Here is a 21,144-nt window from a genome sequence, read left to right as displayed (position 1 = left end):
CTATTACATTATATAACTCATTTAACAACTAATGCTACACATCTCAAATCATTTATATATAATAATTATAATATTACAAATTCATCTAGGTTAATGCATTAAGAGCTATAACTTAGGCTTTTAAGTGTTTGTATACAGCTGAGCTCATCTTGCTTAATTAGTTTATTTAGGACTTTCTTGTTTCATCCTCTTCATTCATCACCAGATACACCCAAACTTCTCTCTATGATGATATTGACGGCGATAGAATTAGCCATCATTTGACTCATGTTCATCTACTTAAACTTTTTTTTAATAAGTTATACATGTGTAAAGTAATTAAGAAAAAATCAAAATAATTAACAAAAATTCTACATGATACAAAATGCAAAATACAACCGGACGGTTTGTTACCCGCCCGGTGTTACCTGCCCGTGAATAACCCGTTTCATAAACCGGTGAAGCTTCAAGAAAGCTCACCGATTCCTTTTCCGTTCCATTAATGTCACTCGAGTCAAGATAAGGTTTCAAGCGATGACCATTCACGACTTGCTTAAGGTGGTCCTTCAAATTTTCAATCTCGATATCACCGTAATTCCCAACACGCGTGATAACAAACGGGCCCATCAATTTACTTTTTAACTTTCCCTTAAAGAACTTCCACCTCGAGTTATAAAGCCAAACTTTTTGTCCTACTTCAAACGTCTTCTTTCGGATCTTGGCATCATGCGCTTTCTTCATCTTGTCTTTGTACGTGGAAGCACAATCATATGTCTCATTTCTCAATTCTTCCAACTCACAGAAATTTAATTTTCTTTCCTTACCTGCATCTACATAACTCATGCTAAGTTTTTTAGTAGCCCATAATGCACGGTGAACTAAATGAATAGGTAAATGAAACATTTTCCATATACCAACCAATAAGGGGTAGTACCAATAGGCGTTTTGTAAGCCGTACGATAAGCCCATAAATCATCGGTCCACTTAGTGGACCAATCCTTTCGGTCCGCCCGTACAGTTTTTTCAAGATTTCTTTAATTTGCCTATTGGATACTTCTACTTGTCCACTTGTTTGAGGGTGGTAGGGAGTTGTAATTCGATGGTCAACACCATACAGTTTAAGTAATTTTCCAAATTTAAAATTATTGAAATGGGATCCCCCATCACTAATGATGACCCGAGGGAGCCCGAACCTTGAAAAAATAATTGTTTGGACAAAATTACACACCACAGTATGGTCGTTTGTCCTAGTGGCTATTGTCTCAACCCATTTTGACACATAGTCAAACGCCATTAATATATATAAATTACCAAACGAATTTGGGAATGGTCCCATAAAATCGATCAAAGATGTCTACAACTAAAATGGATTCATGGATATCTCATTTCTTTTTGACACGCTCCCTAATTGTTGGCATTTGACACAATGCTTTGCAAACTCAAAAGCATCTTTATATAATGTTGACCAGAAAAGACCACATGAGAGAATTTTATGTACTATTTTCTGGCCACTAAAATTACAACCACATGCAAGTGAATGCACATGCGTTTAAGACACTTGGGATCTCGTCTTCCGGTAAACATCTTCAAATCATTTGAGCTGCTCCTATTTTGAACAAATCTGGTTCATCCCAAATGTATTGTTTCACTTGTGATTTAAAATGTATTTTCTTCTTTTTACTCCAATGTTCGGGTGTAGCACTTGTAGCCAAATAATTCATAATGAAACTGACAAAATATGCTCATCTGGGAAAAATTCGTTAATCGGTTTGGTTTTGTATATAGCTACAGTTCTCCTTCTTCATTGACACCCAATACACAACACGCTGTTACAAAGAAAAATGCAGTAAAAATAAATTATTAATAATGACACATTTTATCTCAAAGTATTATTCAATTCAATCGGTATAAATCATTATGTTTATTAAAGTTAGAAAATTTAATTTTCAAAACGTATTAGATGTCGCATGTTGAAAAGTCCAACTGCCACGACTCATTTGACCGAGCAAAGTTATTTTATTTAAAAAGGCTTGTTTTGACAAAGCCAAATTGTTGTTTTTTTTTTTAAATTTTGGCCTGATCAATTTGATGGTTTTTAAAATATGAGACGCTCTAACCAATAGTCAATTTAACACGAACACGTTCTGACCCAAGACCAGCTTGAGCAGAATTTACCCTGACCCAATACGACCTGGCCATTTTTAAAGCTTACTTTATTTATGGCATTATTATGTTACATAAACTAATAATTATGTCCTTTTTTATTAAAACTTGTTCACAAGATATAGTAATAATTTCAATATTCATTTATGAGAACGTCTAGTCAAGCATGTTAAAAAGGTTCCCTAAAACAAAAACTAACACCAACATTGCTTGGACAGTAAACAATTCCTAATACCAAGATATTTAGTTAGTTTATCTGGATATTAGGCGCCAAAACATTCATGCCTACTACAAAACTTAAAACTGAATATACAAAACAAAAAGATCATAGAAGAGAAATCAAACATGTTAACAGATACAACATAATTAAAAAAAAATCACACAATAAAATCTCATGTAACTCGTGGTTTTGGTTGTTCTGATGTATTAAAATTGTAAGAAAATAGTAATATATACATAAAAAGCATCAAGAGAACTTTAATAAATGAAGTGGTGCAAACCTAAAAGGCGGTTGGCAAGCGGTTTAACATAAAAAAATGTAACACCCCAGCCCTGTTAGGGCTAATGTGTCACTTGATACGGTAATTATTGAAATTAGAACGTTTTCATTAAAGTCTTAAACCTAATTTTTAAAACCACTCAACGGTCTAAAACATTAAAATTAAAAGTATTTGACAAAATGACAATAAAATAAATAAAGTTGTTTCACTCAAAAGAAATTTTATTTAGTTCCATGATTTGCAACTTCTAGTCTTTTACTCCCTTATCACACATGTAACATACCCAAAGTTTTGATCCAAAATTGACAAATTAATAAAGTTAAAGAATTAAAAATAATCTCAAAGACAAGTAATGGGAAAATCTAGATAAGGAAATATAAGGAAAATAAGGAAATAAAAATATTTCATTATGTAAGTCATCCCATATTAAGGAAATGAGAAAAGAGAATCCATCCTATGTGGAAGGATGGACAAAAGTAGAAGCATTCGACTTGGGTATAAAAAGGAAATGAAATTTCTTCTCACATAGAAAGTAAGAAGAATTTGGAAGCTCTTTATAAGAAGTAGAGTTTCCATAGTAATATTCTTTTATGCCATGCATGCACCCGGTGGTCCTAGCAGAGGGTGCGAAGCACCTTTCGCACCCGACGCGCACGGGCACGGGCTTGGGCGAGGACGATGGCGATGAAGATGGGCACAATGTGGCGCTTTGATGGCGCACTTCGCACGATGGCGATGACGATGGACACGATGGGGCATCACCGCGAGCCGCATAAGATCCACCTTATTGATTTTGGAAAATGGAAGAGAGGCCAAGAAATGACAAGTTATCAAAGACAAAGGAATAAAAATGAAAATTCATACTTTCCAACCCATCCCGATACGCGATGGATCAGAAACAAGCTCTTTGTTTAACGTGATGGAGCCTCACAGAACCCAAGACTTTGGGCGGTGTCACGATACGCGATAAACTTAGCCCAAGGTCCATCACGATACGCGATGACTGGGTTAATCAACCATTGACGCGTGCACACCATGTGGCGGCACGTGGAAGTCGATGAACATAGTGACTCATCGCGATTTGCGATGACCCTTTAAAGAAGGCCATCGCGATACGCGATGGGATGCAAAATCAGCTATAAATATTCCACACAAACCAAAAAACTCTTTCTCTAAAATACTCTCTCTCACACACACAACCTCAAAGTACGTGCCAACAAGTCCCGGTGACCAGCGCACCTCGTTTTGCGTGTCAACCTCGTAGTACTTGCCAAACTCCGAAGTTCTAACGATTTAAGCCCCGATAAGCGATATAGAGCAGAAGTATTGCTCGATAAGTTTTAAATAACTAATTTCTAATACCGTGGGAGTTAGGGGTTCTGTCTAAGTTATTATTTTATTAATATAAAAGGCTTAGACCATAGTCGGGGGTATAGCCCAAACCTTGTTTGCAATTAAGCATAATATACCTTTTCATAAGTAAAGGTTATAGTTAAAATGTAAGGCCCCGGTCCCGGTGCTCTACAGTGACGTTGAATTTACTCATAAATATAGTTCTAAATATTAGAGTGAATAAAAACTTCTCGCGAAATATAAGAACATCAACCATATATTACAAAATCATTAAAATAGTCTCAACGATTAAACTCTTGTCTTGAAATCTAATTTAAAAATCATTTAAAACATCACAACATTCTTCTCAAGATGTCAGTATCTTCAGTCCAGGGCCATGTGTCTTTATTCAAGCTAGCTGCATTAGCTATTCACCTGCGTGCATACTAAAAGTCAGCTACGCTGAGTGAGTTCTAGTTAATCAGATAACATACAATACCTTCATTTATTACATACTTAACCTGCTTTACTTTCTTTCGTACATACATAAGTACAACATACAATACACTTCATAGTTCATACTTTCTTTCTTTCCTACTTTCATATTTTATCTTACTTTACATACATATACGTTTTAAAGAGCCTTTCTCCCTATAACCTCACAGGTATTATTATGGTTTGCCACCCTCCTTCACAGATATTATTAGGGTCTGCCACCCTCCTTCATAATATTATTAGGGTCTGCAATCCTCATGACATACAACCATACATACTTTTCTTCATATATATATATATATATATATATATATATATATTTATATACTCTCGTACATACTCTTAATCCTCTCTATAACATTCATATATCATTCATACATCATTTATAAAACAATCACATATTATACACTTACCACTCATGGTAAGTGTATTAACTAATCACATAGAGTATACACACAGCCCCAAAAACATAACAAGGAAATGGGGCTAGATACTCACCTAGGCCGGTTACGTTTGGAGCTAACACTACTCTATTTCCTTAATTGTGAACTGCTAACTGTTAAACATATATATTTGTTAAGTAACCATATAATTAATTAAGTTAGTACTTTAGTTAACCAACATGCTTGCTAAGTTTGGCTCGTTCGTTGAGTTTGTACTGATGGGCTACCTTTGTTTAATTAGGATGTAGGCATAGTAAGCTCATGGGCTTCGCTAAATGAGGCCCAAATGTCAATAATGGCATCTGGGCCCAACTGGGAACCATGCTTAAAACCAAAACAGAAAATTGAGTAGCCAAAAACTAGTAGCCTAGAACTGTGGTAGCCAAGAACTCAAAACACCGAGAACTCAAAATAACCGAGAACTCAAAAGCAGAAATGTCACACCCCGACTTAGGGCCTAGAAGTGTGACCACAAGTTGGTACATGTTTTGTAAATATATCAGAATTTAAGGGCTAATTTTAGCGGAAGACTTTAGTTTGATATAATACCCAACTATTCGTTTATAAAATATGTGTTTCATATAAAAAGATTTAATTTATAAAAAACGAAGCCATCTTGTAGCGCGCTCTATCTTCATAAAGAATCCAATCCTTGCTATTGCTACTAATGCTTAATTAACTGCAACGGGCTGGAAAAATACGTCAACTATGTACTGATGAACATGTTTGACTCCAAAAAAAAGTAAATAACAGTTACAATACAAATATAGTTTTCTGTATACTCAGTAAAAAGTATTTCATTCATGGGATTTATACCACTTCCCTACACACATAAAAGTGTTCCCCAAGCCACGTAGCCCTTAATGAAGAAATAGTTATGACTGTTAGCCCGCGGCCACGTAGCCTTTGACTGTTTAGGCTGAACAATTATGTATGACTCCAGACACACGTGTAATCGGTCTGAGTTGCTTTTATTTTCTATCTTGTATTATAATGTTTTAAAGATCACGTAATCTCATGCAAACGTTGACTGACTCTTTTAGACAAACGCCCGTTCATGTTATCGAGTATAAATATGTTTTGACTGATTTGTAAAGGTTAACGTATTCACCTGTACCCTCGGTGCATTTGAAGCCTTTCTTTGATTGAGAATGATATTACCTATACATAAATAGGTTTATATAAATATTTGAATGGTGTTTCTTGATTAAGCTATTATTGTTAAGCTTAACCTTGAAATCTTTTATCTCTTTGTTTGTGAATGAAAACACTTTTTTTTGTGTGATTTTTGATTTAACATGCTTTAGCTTAATAGGTTCTAACACGTTGGTGAGTTTCTCCAGGTAAGTAAACAGGTCCAGCAGGTTATTGGGATTTGTACGAATTACTTTTCTTTTGGCAAGAAACTCATTACCAGTGATATCCCCCTTACAGTTTAATACATGCCCGTCAAAATATATCTTTTGTCAACATTACTTCATTAAGGAGTAATGTTTATGAAAACTCGTTTGTGAATGCTTATAAAGTACTTTCAAGGTTAAAGGCCATAGACTTGATTGATGTTTAAGTTATAATTGAATATCTTAAACATAACCCTTACCTTAGCACAAACACTTGGAATGATAATACTAAGAAAAGAGGAATGGCTTGTCGTAGGATCTTGATCTACCCTCGCTTATTTGATTTCTAACTTGATTATAACTTTAAACATGCATGAACTTCGAGGAACAGGGCGTCGGCTCGTCACAAAATCGGGCATGTTTCTATAGGTTAACTATGTGTAAAGTGAGTGTGTTTCGGGATGAAAGAGCCTTAATGCCCAACACCCTTTTTATAGGTGGATTTCATGCCCTGTCACGATACGCGATGGGGTTCCCTTAGCCCCGTCGTGTAGTGCGATGCCGCAATTTACGCCGCCTTGCCACGTCATGGCACGTGGCATGTCAAGTTGTGCCACATGTTGACACGTGGTTGGACACGTGTACCTGGTTACTTAACTAGATCATAGCGATACGTGATGATCCAATAGGCTAGGCTATCGCATATAGCAAAGCCACCCAAAGTTTGGTCTGTTTTCAAGTTCATCGCGCTACGCGATGGATTTTCATGTTCCCCGTCGCGTATCGCGATGAGAGAAGATTTTCATAATTTTCAATCTAAGTCCCTAGACTTAAAGGATTGACATAATTGGCCAAATTTCAATATGGTTGATTACACGGTGTTACATCCTCCCCACCTTTTGAATAATCTCATCCTCGAGATTTATTGCAATAGATATGGATATTTCATTTTCATTTCTGACTCGAGTTCCCACGTATACTCATTTGATTTTCAGGAGCTTAAGTCGCGCTCACTTGAAGAACTTGATCATGCTATCTTCAATTTTAATCAGCTGTTCTTCAAACTTAAGCTTCTCATTGACTTTAACATCTTTTTAAGGCATTGCAAGAGTTTCGTCGGCTAAACACTTGCGTAAATTGGATACATGAAACACGTCATGAATGCCTTTCATTTCTTTGGGGAATTCCAGTCGGTAAGCAACTAGTCTAATTCTTTCAAGTATTCTGAAGGGTCCAACAAATCGTTGACTCAATTTCCATTCCTTCCCTAATCGTACTACACCTTTCTATGGTGATACTTTGAGTTGTACTCTATCGCTTTCTTTGAATTCTAATGGTTTGCGGCGAATGTCTGCATAGCTCTTTTGTCTATCTCTTGCTGTTTTCAAACGTTCACGGATTTGTATAACTTGATCATTGGTTCTTTGCACTATTTCAGGTCCTGACAATTGATGATCACATGTTTCCGACCAACATACAGGTGTTCTACGCATCCGTCCATACAGTGCTTCAAATGGTGCCATTTGGATACTCGTATGATAACTATTGTTGTACGAGAATTCCATTAGAGCAAGATGAGTATCCCAACTTCCTTCTAAATCGATTACGTAGGCACGAAGCATGTCTTCCAAAGTTTGAATCATACTTTCACTTTATCCATCCATTTGGGAATAATAAGCAGTACTTAAGTTCAATCGAGTCCTCATGGCTTTTTGAAAACTTGTCCAGAAGTGTGAGGTAAAACGACTATCTCTATCGGAGATAATGGATAGCGGCACACCAGGTAAAGATACTATGTTTTCTACGTATAGTTGTGCTAACTTATCCATGCTGAATGTTTCATGTATCGGAATGATATGAGTAGACTTGGTAAGTGTATCTACAATAACCCAGATTGCATCATTTTGGTGAGAAGTTTTAGGCAACTTCATGATGAAATCCATGGTTATCATATCCCATTTCCAAATTGGTATTTTCGGTTGTTGTAATAACCCTAACGGATTTTGATGTTCGGCTTTCACTTTAGAACAGGTTAGGCATTTGGCAACATACAGGGAAATATACTTTTTCATATCAATCCACCAGTAATCGTCTTTAAATTATGATACATCTTGTCGCTTCCCGGATGCATCATGTATTTAGACTTATGAGCTTCTTCTAGAATATTGTCTCTTAAATTTCCAACCATTGGTACCCATATTCTTGTACCAAGCCTAAATACTTCATCACTTCCTTTGACCAATTGATCGATTGTACCATTTTCTTTTTCAGCCTTTATATTTCCTTCTTCCAATGCCAACTTTTGAGCTTCTATAATCTGATTAGCTAAATCAACTTTGAGTTCCAATCTGAGGGCTCAAACTCTCCTTGGTTTATCATGCTCTTTTCTACTTAATGCGCCTGCCACTACGTTGGCTTTTCCTTCATGACATAATATCTCACAATCATAATCATTGAGAGTTTCCATCCAACGCCTTTGTCTCATGTTCAATTCTTTTTGATCGAATATATGCTTCAAAATATTGTGATTAGAGTATATTGTGAATTTTACACCATACAGATAATGTCTCCATAGTTTCAATGCGAAAATTATAGCGCCCAAGTCGAGTTCGTGTGTGGTGTAATTCTTCTCATGAAATTTCAATTGTCTCGAACCATAAGCAATAACTTTCTTTTCTTGCATCAAAACACATCCCATTCCCGTGTGCAAAGCATCACAGTATATGGTAAAATTATCCAGTCCTTCTGGTAAGGCCAAGATAGGTACATTGGTTAACTTTTGTTTGAGTGTTTCGAATGATTCTTCTTGTTTTGGTCCCAATTTAACTTAACCGATTTCCTAGTAAGTGAGGTTAATGGAACAACTATTCTAGAGAAGTCCTAAATGAATCTTCGTTAGTAACCGGCCAATCCTAGAAAGCTTCTAACTTTAGTTGGTGTCTTGGGTTTCTCCCATTTGGTAATGGCTTCTAGCTTTGCTGGGTCTACTTGAATAACCTTTTCGTTTATGATATGAGAAAGAATTTGAACTTCCGATAACCAAAATTCACATTTAGAGAATTTGGAATACAATTTCTTGTTTCTCAGAGTTTCAAGTATGATCTTGAGATGTATTTGATAATCGTCTTTGGAATTTGAATAAACAAGAATGTCATCTATGAATATGATAACAAACTTATCGAGATATGGTTTGCAAATACGATTCATCATGTCCGTAAAAGCTGCCGGAGCATTAGTGTGTCCAAAGGGCATAACGGTGAACTCATAATGTCCGTATCGGGTTCTAAACGCCGTCTTTGGTATATATTCTTCTTGTACCTTCAACTGATGGTATCTTAATCTGAGATCAATTTTGGAAAAGTAGCTCGCTCCTTGGAGCTGATCAAACAGATCATCAATCCTTAGTAATGGGTACTTGTTCTTGATTGTAACCTTGATTAGCTCCTGGTAATCTATACACATTCTCATCGATCCATCTTTCTTCTTGACCAACAATATCGGAGCTCCCCATGGTGACAAACTTGGTCTTATAAACCCTTTATCTAATAATTCATCCAACTATTTCTTCAAATCTTTCATTTCGGTGGGTGCTAGTCTATAAGGAGACTTAGATATCGATGAAGTTCCTGGTATAAGGTCAATTCTAAACTCTACTTCTACATCTGGTGGGGCTCCTGGTAGTTCATCGGGAAACACATCTTTGAATTCGGATACGATTGACACTTTTTCCATCTTTTTGGGTTCGAGTACTTTGGTTATATTGGCCATGAATGCGAGGCATCCCTTACCTAAGCATTGATTTTCTATTATATTAGAAATTATTCCTACCCTTCCTGCTTCTTTATCACCGGTTATACGAATGGTTTTGTTATTAGACGTTTGGATGTCAATGGCTTAATCAATACATAGGATACGGGCTTGATTAGATGATAACCAACCCATTCCTAAGACTACAGTAAAGCCTGCCAATGTCATGGGTAACAATCGTACATGTATGGTGTGATCGACTAAAGGAATTTTGGCATTATTTAAACCCTTGGTTATTCTACTCACATTTCCATCAGCAGTTTCAACTTCATAATGCTTATCTAGTTTAACTAAAGGTTCATTCAATAGACTACATAATTTATAATCTATAAAACTCTGATTCACATCTGAGTCAAATAATTTCTAGTGCAAACATATTAAGAGGAAACGTACCGGTGATCACGTCAGGTATATCTACGGCCTTCTAGGTATCCAGCATGAAAACACGCATGTTACCTTTTTGGTATCGGTCATGGCATCGCTACCACTTGCTCCTGCCACTGTTGTAGTCGGCTTCCTCTTCGGACATTCAGTGCTAAAATGCCCCTTCTACCCACAATCAAAACATACTACCGCTTTCCTCTTATAATCTGCTTCAACATGTCTCGTCTTCTTGCAAAAATTGCTTGTAATGGAGTTAAGTGGTCGAAGACATTTACCGAAGTGTCTCCTACCACAAGACTTGCAAATCGGATGGTTATACATAAATGTCCCCTCTCTTTTCTTTTAAAACTTTTTCGCCTTCCCCCCAACAGTCTGTCTACTATCATCTTTCCTCTTCTCGTCCCTATTCCTAATCATCCCATCCATTAAATATCTAGCCAACTTCATGGCAGATTCCGTTGTCGATGGCATGTGTGAATGAACCAAATCACGTATTTCAGTAGGTAATCCGTATATGCAACGGGTTACCTTATTGAATTCAGGAGTGACTGAGTGTGGAACAATCCTACAATATTTCAAAAACTTCGTGTTGTATTCTTTAAGATTCGTTCCAACAACTTTGTGGTTCCATAGCTTGGTCTGAATTTGATCTATTTCATTGTTTTGACATAATTTCTTCAATATCATTTCTTTAAATGTTCCCCAATCCAAATTATAAAAGTTCTCTCTACCCTTAACCTCTATCAGGGTATTCCACCATTCTAATGCCTCCCCTTTGAACATTTGAGAGGTACACTGCACCTTCTCCCTCTCCGTACACTTACTAATCAACATAATGGACCATCTCCTCCAACCACCGAAGGGTAACTCCATGAAACGCTTTTGGACTATAAACTTAAAAAACCTTGAAATCAAAGCCTTCTTGTATTTTTAATTTCTTAGTTTTATCACGAAGGTCATTTTCAGCGGCCAAACTTTAATCACTGGCTTCTTTCTTTCTCTCGGGTTCTTTTTCCTTCCTTTCCGTTTCTTTCTTAGTTTCTTTCTTTGAATTCACGACTTCACTCCTACTACGACTATTTCTTTTATTGGAATGAGAAGCGGTTCGGCTAGGTTCATTTCTCATGAGTTCATAAAGTGGATGTACAACCTCTTTCATTAAATCACGAATACCGAGCACATATTCATTCAGTATTTCATGAATATTTTCTTCCACAGTCTTTTCTTTATTGTTTACATGGGTTTCTGGAATACTATGAGCTTTTCCTTGTTCAGATATGCTGTTACATGAATAAGACAAGGTTTCTTAAAAGAAAAAAACACACCTTCTTATATTGCATTATTTTTATTATATGTAAGAAAAGACAACAGTCAACAATGATTCGTAACATCTATTATTCTTAATCTCTAATCCACTTCCTAACAAGATTATTCATCTTGTCACATTTCTTAACGATATTCTTTCCTACTTTATTTTTATCTGCTTTCTCGTTCCGTAGCTCGTCCATTACCGCGTTTGGTGGGTCAGGATATCATGTTGGTGCGGATGCAGCTGGAAAGAGATAAGAGTTTTCCCTTGGATAAAGATGTGGGTTTGCAACATATGCATGCATTTCCTCATCAGAAGTACTGTTTGAGTAAAATTCCTCGATAAGGTTTGCCTCCTCACTGATCTCATTAGCTTGCTAGGAGATTGAAGGTCTCGGTCCAACATATGGAGGAAAATAAGGATTTTCTTTTTCCTCATCTTCTTCCTCGGGATCCTCTTCCGATTCATATTGATTATTGAAGGTTGATTGAAATGATATCTTTTCATAGGGCATAGTAACACACATTTTAGGCTTACGGCTTGGTCCTACCATAGGTTGTGAAGTTTGGTATTGATAATTCGGTGGTGGTGATCCAAAATGTCACTTGCTCTAATCAGAATGACAGTTCATCCAGCTTGACGAGTCGGAATTAGTTTCATGCTTGATCTTACTTTTGGACTTCTTGATCCTCAGAAGGATGGTAAGATGGAATTTCAGACGGATGATATTGGGGAATGTTATCGGTGGTATCGTCAGATATTTTGATTGGACATTGCTGACTTCCCGGGAGTTCAACGGGTTGGCTCCCATAGGGTATCACCAGATTGATTGGTTGATTTTGATTAAAGACGTTGGTGTAATAACTATTACTTCTCGCCATATCTAATGGTTCACGAATGAGTGTTCGTTTAGTTTGAAAGGCTGCTCAGCGTCTATGACCAAGATAGTTAATATAAGACATCTGCACTTAGTTAGGTTTAGGGAGCAAGTTTACCAAACCTATCTTATCCCTATGAAAAAATAATAATAATGGTAATAACTTTAAGGTTAAAACTTAGGTATTAATGTTTGATGCCTAATTCGCTAAAACCGATGGATTTGATACCAACCTGTCACGCCCTGACTTAGGGCCTAGAAGAGTGACCACGAGTTGGTACCTATTTTGTAAATATATTAGAGTTTAAGGGTTAATTTTAGGGGAAGAATTTAGTTTGATATAATATTAATTACGTTGAAAATTTACTTGGGAATTAAATACCCAAGTATTCGTTTACAAAATATGTGTTTCATATTACAAAGATTTAATTTATAAAAAACAGAGCCATCTTTTAATGTGTTCTATCTTCATAAAGACTCCAATCCTTGCTATTTCTACTAATGCTTAATTACCTGCAATGGGTTGGAAAAATACATCAGGTATGTGCTGGTGAACATGTATGACTTCAAAAATATGTAAATACAGTTACAATACAAATATAGTTTTCTGTACACTCAGCAAGAAGTATTTCATTCCTAGGATTTGAACCACTTCCCTACACACATATTAGTGTTCCCGAAGCCACGTGGCCCTTAATGGAGAACTAGTTATGACAACTAGCTCGTAACCATGTAGCCTTTGACTGTTTAGGCTGAACAGTTATGTATGGATCTAGAGACATGTGTAATCGGTCTAAGTTGCTTTTATTTTCTATCTTTGCAATATAATGTTTTCGAGATCACGTAATCTCATGCAAACGTTGACTGACTCTTTCAGACAAATGCCCGTTCATCTTATCGAATCTAAATATGTTTTGACTGATTTGTAAAGGTTAACGTATTCACCTGTCCGTCGGTGCATTTGAAGCGTTTCATTGATTGAAAATGAAATTAACCTATACCTAAATAGGTTTGTATAAATATTTGAATGGTGTTTCTTGATTAAGCTATTATTCTTAAGCTTAACATTGAAATCTTTTATCTCTTTGTTTGTGAATGAAAACACTTTGTTTTATGTGACGCTTGATTTAGCATGCTTTGGCTTAATAGGTTCTAACACGTTGGTGAGTTTCTCTAGGTAAGTTAACGGGTCCTGTGGTCTATTGGGATTTGTACAATTTTTCCTTAGGCAAGAAACTCACTACTAGTGATATCATCCTTACAGTTTACTGCATGCTCGTCAAAATATTTCTTTAGTTAACATTACTTCATTAAGGAGTAACGTTAATGAAATCTCTTTTGTGAATGCTTATAAAACACTTTCAAGGTTATAGGACATAGCCTTGATTGATGTTTAAGCAATAATTGAATATCTTAAAATAACCCATACCTTAGCACAAACACTTGGAATGATAATACTAAGAAAAGAGGAATAGCATGTCGGTAGGATCTTGATCTACGCTCGCTTATTTGATTGCTAACTTGATTATAACTACAAAAACTTGCACGGACTTCGAGGAACAGGGCGTCGGCTCATCACGGCAATCGGGCACGTTTCCCTTGGTTAACTATGTGTAAAGTGAGTGTGTTTTGGGATACAAGAGCCTTAATTCCTGTCAACCCTTTTATAGGCGGATTTCATGCCTCGTCGTGATACGCGATGAGGTTTCCTTAGCCCCGTCGCGTAGCGTGATGCCGCAATTTACGCCACCTTGCCACGTCATGACACGCGGCCTTTCAAGTTGTTTCAGTTGTTGACACGTGGTTGGACACGTGTACCCGATTACTTAACTAGGTTATAGCGATACGCGATGATCCTATAGGCTAGGCCATCGCGTATTGCGAAGTAGCCCAAACGTTGGTCTGTGTGCAAGTTCATCGTGCTACGTGATGGGATTTCATGTGCCCCGTCGCGTATTGCGATGAGAGAAGATTTTTATAATTTTCAATCTAAGTCCCTAGACTTAAAGGATTGACATAATTGGCCAAATTCTAATATGGTAGATTGCGCGGTGTTACAAGAAAACTTCAAAATTAGTCCCGAAAACAACCGAAATCTAACCTGATGCTTTTCTCTTCTTTCTTTCTTTTTTCTACTAGACGCTGCTGCTGGATCTACATCATTATTACTAATGTTGCTATTATTTTACATTCATTCTTATCATTATTACTAAATATATTATTATCCGTTATTATATTTTACTATTATTTCGTCTTTTAACCAATTCTGTTTTCACACTCGTCCAAGATCTAGCTCTTTTGAAACTCGAGTTAGCTAGATCTAGGATTACCAAGTGAGCCGAACCTAAACGAGCAAGCTTTTCAATATGATATGTACGTTAGATTAATCGATTTCGTGAACACGATCAACTCTTGGTGTATATCTTGCTCGTAGAGACACTCGAACCCAACAAACTCGGGTCTTTTTCTTCAGATCTTGGTCCGAGATAAGTGGCGTGTGTTTGTGTGTGTTTTTGAGTGTGTTTGGAGGCTAGAAGATAAGAATGAGGGTTTTAGGGAGGTTTAAGGGTATATATACCCTTAAGCCCATGGACATAAGGCCCATCACCATCCCTTATTCTACCTTTTATTGTCCAAGCCCACACTCTATTATTTTATTTAACTTAACCAAATAATAGCACACTCTTAAGTAAATGAAATTTCTTTTATTTTATTATATACATATTTTTTGTTAAAAGGTAGGATGTTACATAAAATATGTTTCTTCATGATTAAAAAATTAAGCTTTCATATACAAGGGGTATAGTAAAAACTAGTATTCTTTATGATTAAGAAATATAATATTCATATAAAAGGGTTAGTTAAACTAATGTTTGTTCTTGAAGAAGAAACTCAGTATAGATGTTTCTTCCAAAAGAAGAAACGTAATACCTAAATGGTAAAAAAAAGTACTAAAGGTCCAAATGTTTTATATAAACAAAATGATTTATCAAGGTTAAAGCTATACAGAACAGACTAAAGGTCTGAAGTTAGATCATTGATCTAGTTATTTATACGAAGGTTATTCTCGTACTATAGGTCCCAGGTAACAAATCAAGACGCATAAATGAGTATCAGAAACTGATCATAGAAAAAAAAAAGGTGAATACGCCCTAAACTTTTACAAACTCTTTAAGAGTCAGAATGTTTGCATAGGATTTACGAATCCTTAAAACCTTGTGCTACAATAATAAGAAACAGACACTATGATTAAAAGTATACATGTGTCTGGATCCGTTCATACATGGTGACTCAGAGTTTCCCCGGGGCCATGCATAGCATCAACATGCCTCTCTAAAAATCTACGGGACTGCTCAGGGAAATGATATTGTGTATATAATTAGTTGTACATGTACTTAGGGTAATTTTATCCCAATTGAGTTGGGTGCCTAATGAGTGGTCATAAAGGTAGTGTTGTTGGTTTCACAAAGGTACTGAAAATATTTTACTACAGAGTCAGCATCATTCACAAGCTGTCTACTAACATTTTTTCTAACCATTTTACAGGAAAACAGAAAGGTTAGAACAGACAAGCAAGACATGGTAGAAGATTGGAGATTTAGTCATTAGATGCTATCTAATGGCTCGGATATTTTATTTTCAAATATTATAAAGAGTTATATTTTCTAATGACAGGTATTTGAATTATCAAACGGGTATTTAAACCCGAGTTTTAAATATAATAATATTTTATTCAAAACCTTCTGCTGAAAGGAATATATTTTCTCAAATAAGCTTTCTAAACATTAATGGGTATTTTAATCCAGTATTTTACGAAATAATAAATTATTTTAAGGACGTCTGCTAAAACAAACCCGCAAATCTGATTTATTTTACAAAACAGATACCAACTATCGGTCATGCACCTAGGCCCTAAGGCGAGATGTGATAGGTTGGTATCAGAGCCATCAATCTTAGGAATTTGGTATTTAATAAATACCTAGGCTTTGATTATGGATAAGTTTCAAAAACTTATTATACCAATACCGGCTCAAGCAAATTAGATACTTGATTGAAAGTATCAAAATTACAATCATTAAATGATTAAATTGTTAAAGATAAGATATTACAATACCGATAAGATAGGAGCGTCTTCCTATCCCTAATCTAACTTCGCACAGATGCCGAATCGTCAATTTAGTGAAGGATGAATGCAGCCCCCATCAGGTTAAGGGAATGATTTATGGGAACAGCTTTACTCCTAATACCTATGCCTATTGATGAAAATTCATACCAAACAGCAATGGAGGAAGATTCAAATTCGTTTGATTCTAACATCCTACTAGCCCAGATTATTCCAAATTAAAATAAACATGGAGCAAGATCAAGTAGATCCAAGAAACCAATAATGTCAAAGGGAAAAGAAGTAATTATCTATCCGGAAGAATATCCTCAAGGACATATATATTTTAATTTTCCGGCAACTCAAGATCCTTATTTTGCTCACACTCAAGATGAGCTTCTGAACACGGATTATAGTTCCTCAAAAGGAATGTATCACATTGAAGATAACTTAATTCATTATGTGATCGTTGTTACCGGATTAGCAGAAACAATGCTCTAGAAGGAAATAGAGATGGAAGAAAAGGACAAATAAAAGGGGACCAACAAATACATCATGAAAGACAGCAAGATTCAGAAATTAGTCATGCACAAGGATGAGGAGATAATAAGAACCATAATAGTTGAAAAGAGTATAGTTGTAATAAATATCGTGAACTCTTGTAACTTCAATAAGATGAATAAAAGATATGTTTTGATTTCTCGGGCATTGGACTTATCTTTTAAAATTTATTGTAGTATGTAACGAGAAGAAGTGCAAACTCTCAAAACAGTTCTCCCAAGAAAACTAGAAATGAAGAGAACATTGGCAATAAAAATAATGAAATTCCCGCCCAATATTTGGATGGAATTCAAAAGATGATTAAGGAAGCTATGAATCCAGTTCTTGGCGCAATCAAGGATATATCTACAAGTTAAAGTTAAACAAAATCTAACAAGAGAAGTAAAAGTAAGTCTGTTCATTCAAGAAAGGAAGAAGCTCATGATAGCTCAACATCTAATAATAATTGAAGGGATGAAAACCGAAAGAAATTAAAAGTTAAAAAAGGATGTAGTTTTAAAAACTTTAAGGCCTACAATCCTAAAAATTTTATGGAGACACAAATGCTATAGCCACAATGAGATGGCTAAAATAACAAGAGTCAATCATCATCATTAGAAAATACCATAACAATACACTGAACTATCAGTTATGAATCAGTACAATAACAATATATTATGAAAATACCCATGTGAGCCAGTAACAATAACAGTAATAGTAACAATGCAGTATGTACATTAGCTGCAGACTAATGCACCAATAATTAAGTGAGATAGGAATGTGGGCACACACACCTAACCATCTCACTCCAGTGAAAATTTACCTAGGACCAATACATACACCTCTTAGTAACCTGTATATGCTCTTATCGTACAATAAAATAGAGACCCTGTGACTAATTGTTCCACCACAGATAGAGCACATCAAAGGTGCCTCGATTGACGCCCTATGTCCCCATAGCTAGATAAATGCTCGGACATTGAGGTTAAATAAAAGGCAATAAGAATGGTCAATGTCATACAATATGTCTCAATAACAATCAGTCAATGTACAACGGTCAATTAGGAACACACGATAATGAGTGCAATAAATATATTTTATCGCATGCATAACAATTTCACTTATTAAATAAACAATAGTCAAGCTAACAAATTGCAATAAATAAAACGACTTAATAAAGATTGATGGTAGCACGATACTATAAAGCGAATCAATAATTACGACACGATTTACGACTCAAGAACCCACATACTATTAGAACGAAGACACGGTATACGCTACAAGTGCAGGACCACGAAGTCCGTACACTATGAGATCGATGAAAACAATATTTATGTTAAAATTTAAATACCACATAATCCATACCTTATAAGTGAATGGCGATAACCGTAATAAGACCTAAGCCTAAATTAAACTTCACAATGAACTACAATATTATTGTAATTTAGATTATGCTTTGATATTCATATACTCTTTATTTATTTGGTGATGTTCATTGTACATGTATATATATAATTAACTTATTATAATTACTCTTTCCCAATTTTCATTAATATATACAACATGCTTTAATAGGTACTTCATATTCATAAAACTGTTTACGTGAATTCCATTTATACATATTTGTACTGAACCTCATGTTACAAATTTTTCAAAAATAAATCAAACAGATAATTAAATTTATATTAATATAATTTAATCACCATTGCCTTTGGATTATAAACAGTTAACAAAAAGAATAAAATGAAATGAAAAACATATTAAATTTTGTAGTTAGGTGCTGGGTTTCGAACACAAAGTGTCACTCACTTAAGATCAAGTTACATGTGAAATTATGGTGTCATGGAGGTGTTTTCAAGAACAATGGTTTGGTTTGCAATACGTGACTAGCAGTTTTGTTTCAAAAATTTTTAAACATGCATTTAATTACCTTCATATTTAAACTCATTAACCAAGACTTGTTAACCCGACCCTTTGCTTAAATCGATAGACTGAAACATATAGCATAAAACAATATGGGGTTACCTTCGATGGCGATAGAGTGGCAAACGGATTAAAGCGTGGCGGCTTCACGCGGACGAAACATGAGTGGCGGAGGGTATCGGTGCAGGGCTATGGCGGCGTCGCAACAAAACTTTATCAGACATTATCTTATTCTCTCTTTTTATCTTCTTCTCCGATACTTAATATTAATCGCCTATCTGTCATCGTAGCTCGGTGTTTTCCATTTGAATCTGACATAATGGCTGCTGAAAAGAATAGTAGTCCATCGATTGACAAAGTTGTCGTTAGTTGGAAAGAAAGAGATTTCCAAGATATCGTAAATGTGTACGAATTTGCTATGGAATGGGAGCCCGAGTTCCCTGCTCCAGGATATATTGCCAATAAACCTCCAAATTGCAAGATGGTGGTTTACGCTGAGGATTTCACAACTGGAATCCTCGATTTCCAATAACGAAATTGCTTGGTAATATTTTGATAGGTCACGGTATTCATTTATCCCAAATTCACCCATTTGGGTTAAAGAGGATCCGCCAATTTGATTTCTGTTTTTGGGCCAATAACTTGGTGCCTACCGTTGATAAATTTGCCATCTTTTATAAGATGACAAGCCGTGATAGTTGGTTCAATTGTTCTACCACAGGAAAAGGGTTATCGTAACTGAACCGCCTTGCAGTGCATATGAGTGGCGAATCAAGTTCTTTCGGATCGGGAAGATGTTGTTCCCATCCAAATGGTTTATCGACCTCCGAATGAAAAAGCTGCCAGATTTGCTGTTTGCGGCATACGCCAACCTCCCCGTGGTCTGTTACTATGACCTTCACACCCACCCCGATGTGAGCTATAAACGAGGGTGCTTTGGGGCGTGCAGACATGAGCCGCTTATGGCCTATTCCAGATGAAGAACCGTATTACCAAAAACTTGATAAGAGTAAGTGTGTTTTTTCCTTCTCTTCATAGCCATCTTTGTTTTTGTCTTAATAACCATTGTTATTGGGTGTAGGTGAAGGGTCAATTTTGTGTGTGTTAATTGACCGTTTTCTGGTCTTATGGCGCGTCGCCCTCAGCGATTCCAATTCTTTGCCATTCCTCGATCGTACCCGTGACACATTTTTATTCTCCGATACTCTACGCCCAAAAACTCGTGGTGTCCGAGGCTATGTTCGCTAAAGGTGAGGGAGTTTTAAATCATCGTACTTTTATTTAGCCCTTACTTCTAGTGGGGTGATTGTCCTTTTAACTTCTAGTGAGGAATCGTCACCCTGTGAGGAAGAATCGTATGTTGATACTACTGATGCTGAGAGTATCATGAGTGCTGTTGTAGGTTTAAGACGAAAGAGAAAACAACGTCTTTCTCGAGTAAAGCTGTCAGCGATGCCCATACTGCTGCAAAAACTACTGTGAGCGAGGAGGAACAAGCCGCAACCGACCAAGATGTTATAGATGTCGATGCGCCTAACCCCACCGTGGAAGGTAAAACCCGAGTATCGAAGCCACCTGTTCCCAAGAAACCTAAGAAAATGCGTCTTGGCGACCACATAAATCTTTTTCTTTTCTCAAGTTACTCAAGGTAATGTGTCATATGCTAATGTGCTCTTGTTATGGTTTTTCTAGATGTAATCACACTAATTATATTCACAGACTCTACCAAGATGCCTCTCATGGGTATTGTGATTGAAGAAAACGTACCTCCAGCATAATCACCACCAAGGTCTCCACCCAAGTCTCCACCAGAATCTCCATTGAGATCTCCCCTGAAAACTCCATTGATATCAACATTGAAATCTCCATAATCCGCAGATGGGGCCAAAGCAATTGCATCAGAGGGCGGAAATTCGAAGAACGATCCTCAGATCGATTCCTCCGAAGCTG

The sequence above is a fragment of the Bidens hawaiensis genome, unplaced genomic scaffold, assembly GCF_021521415.1.
Source record: "Bidens hawaiensis isolate Kalapana, Puna unplaced genomic scaffold, B.hawaiensis_p1.1 tig00054510_1, whole genome shotgun sequence".
Classification (NCBI taxonomy): Eukaryota; Viridiplantae; Streptophyta; class Magnoliopsida; order Asterales; family Asteraceae; genus Bidens; species Bidens hawaiensis.
The sequence above is the reverse complement of the archived record's forward strand: the minus strand, read 5'-3'. Positions refer to the sequence as shown.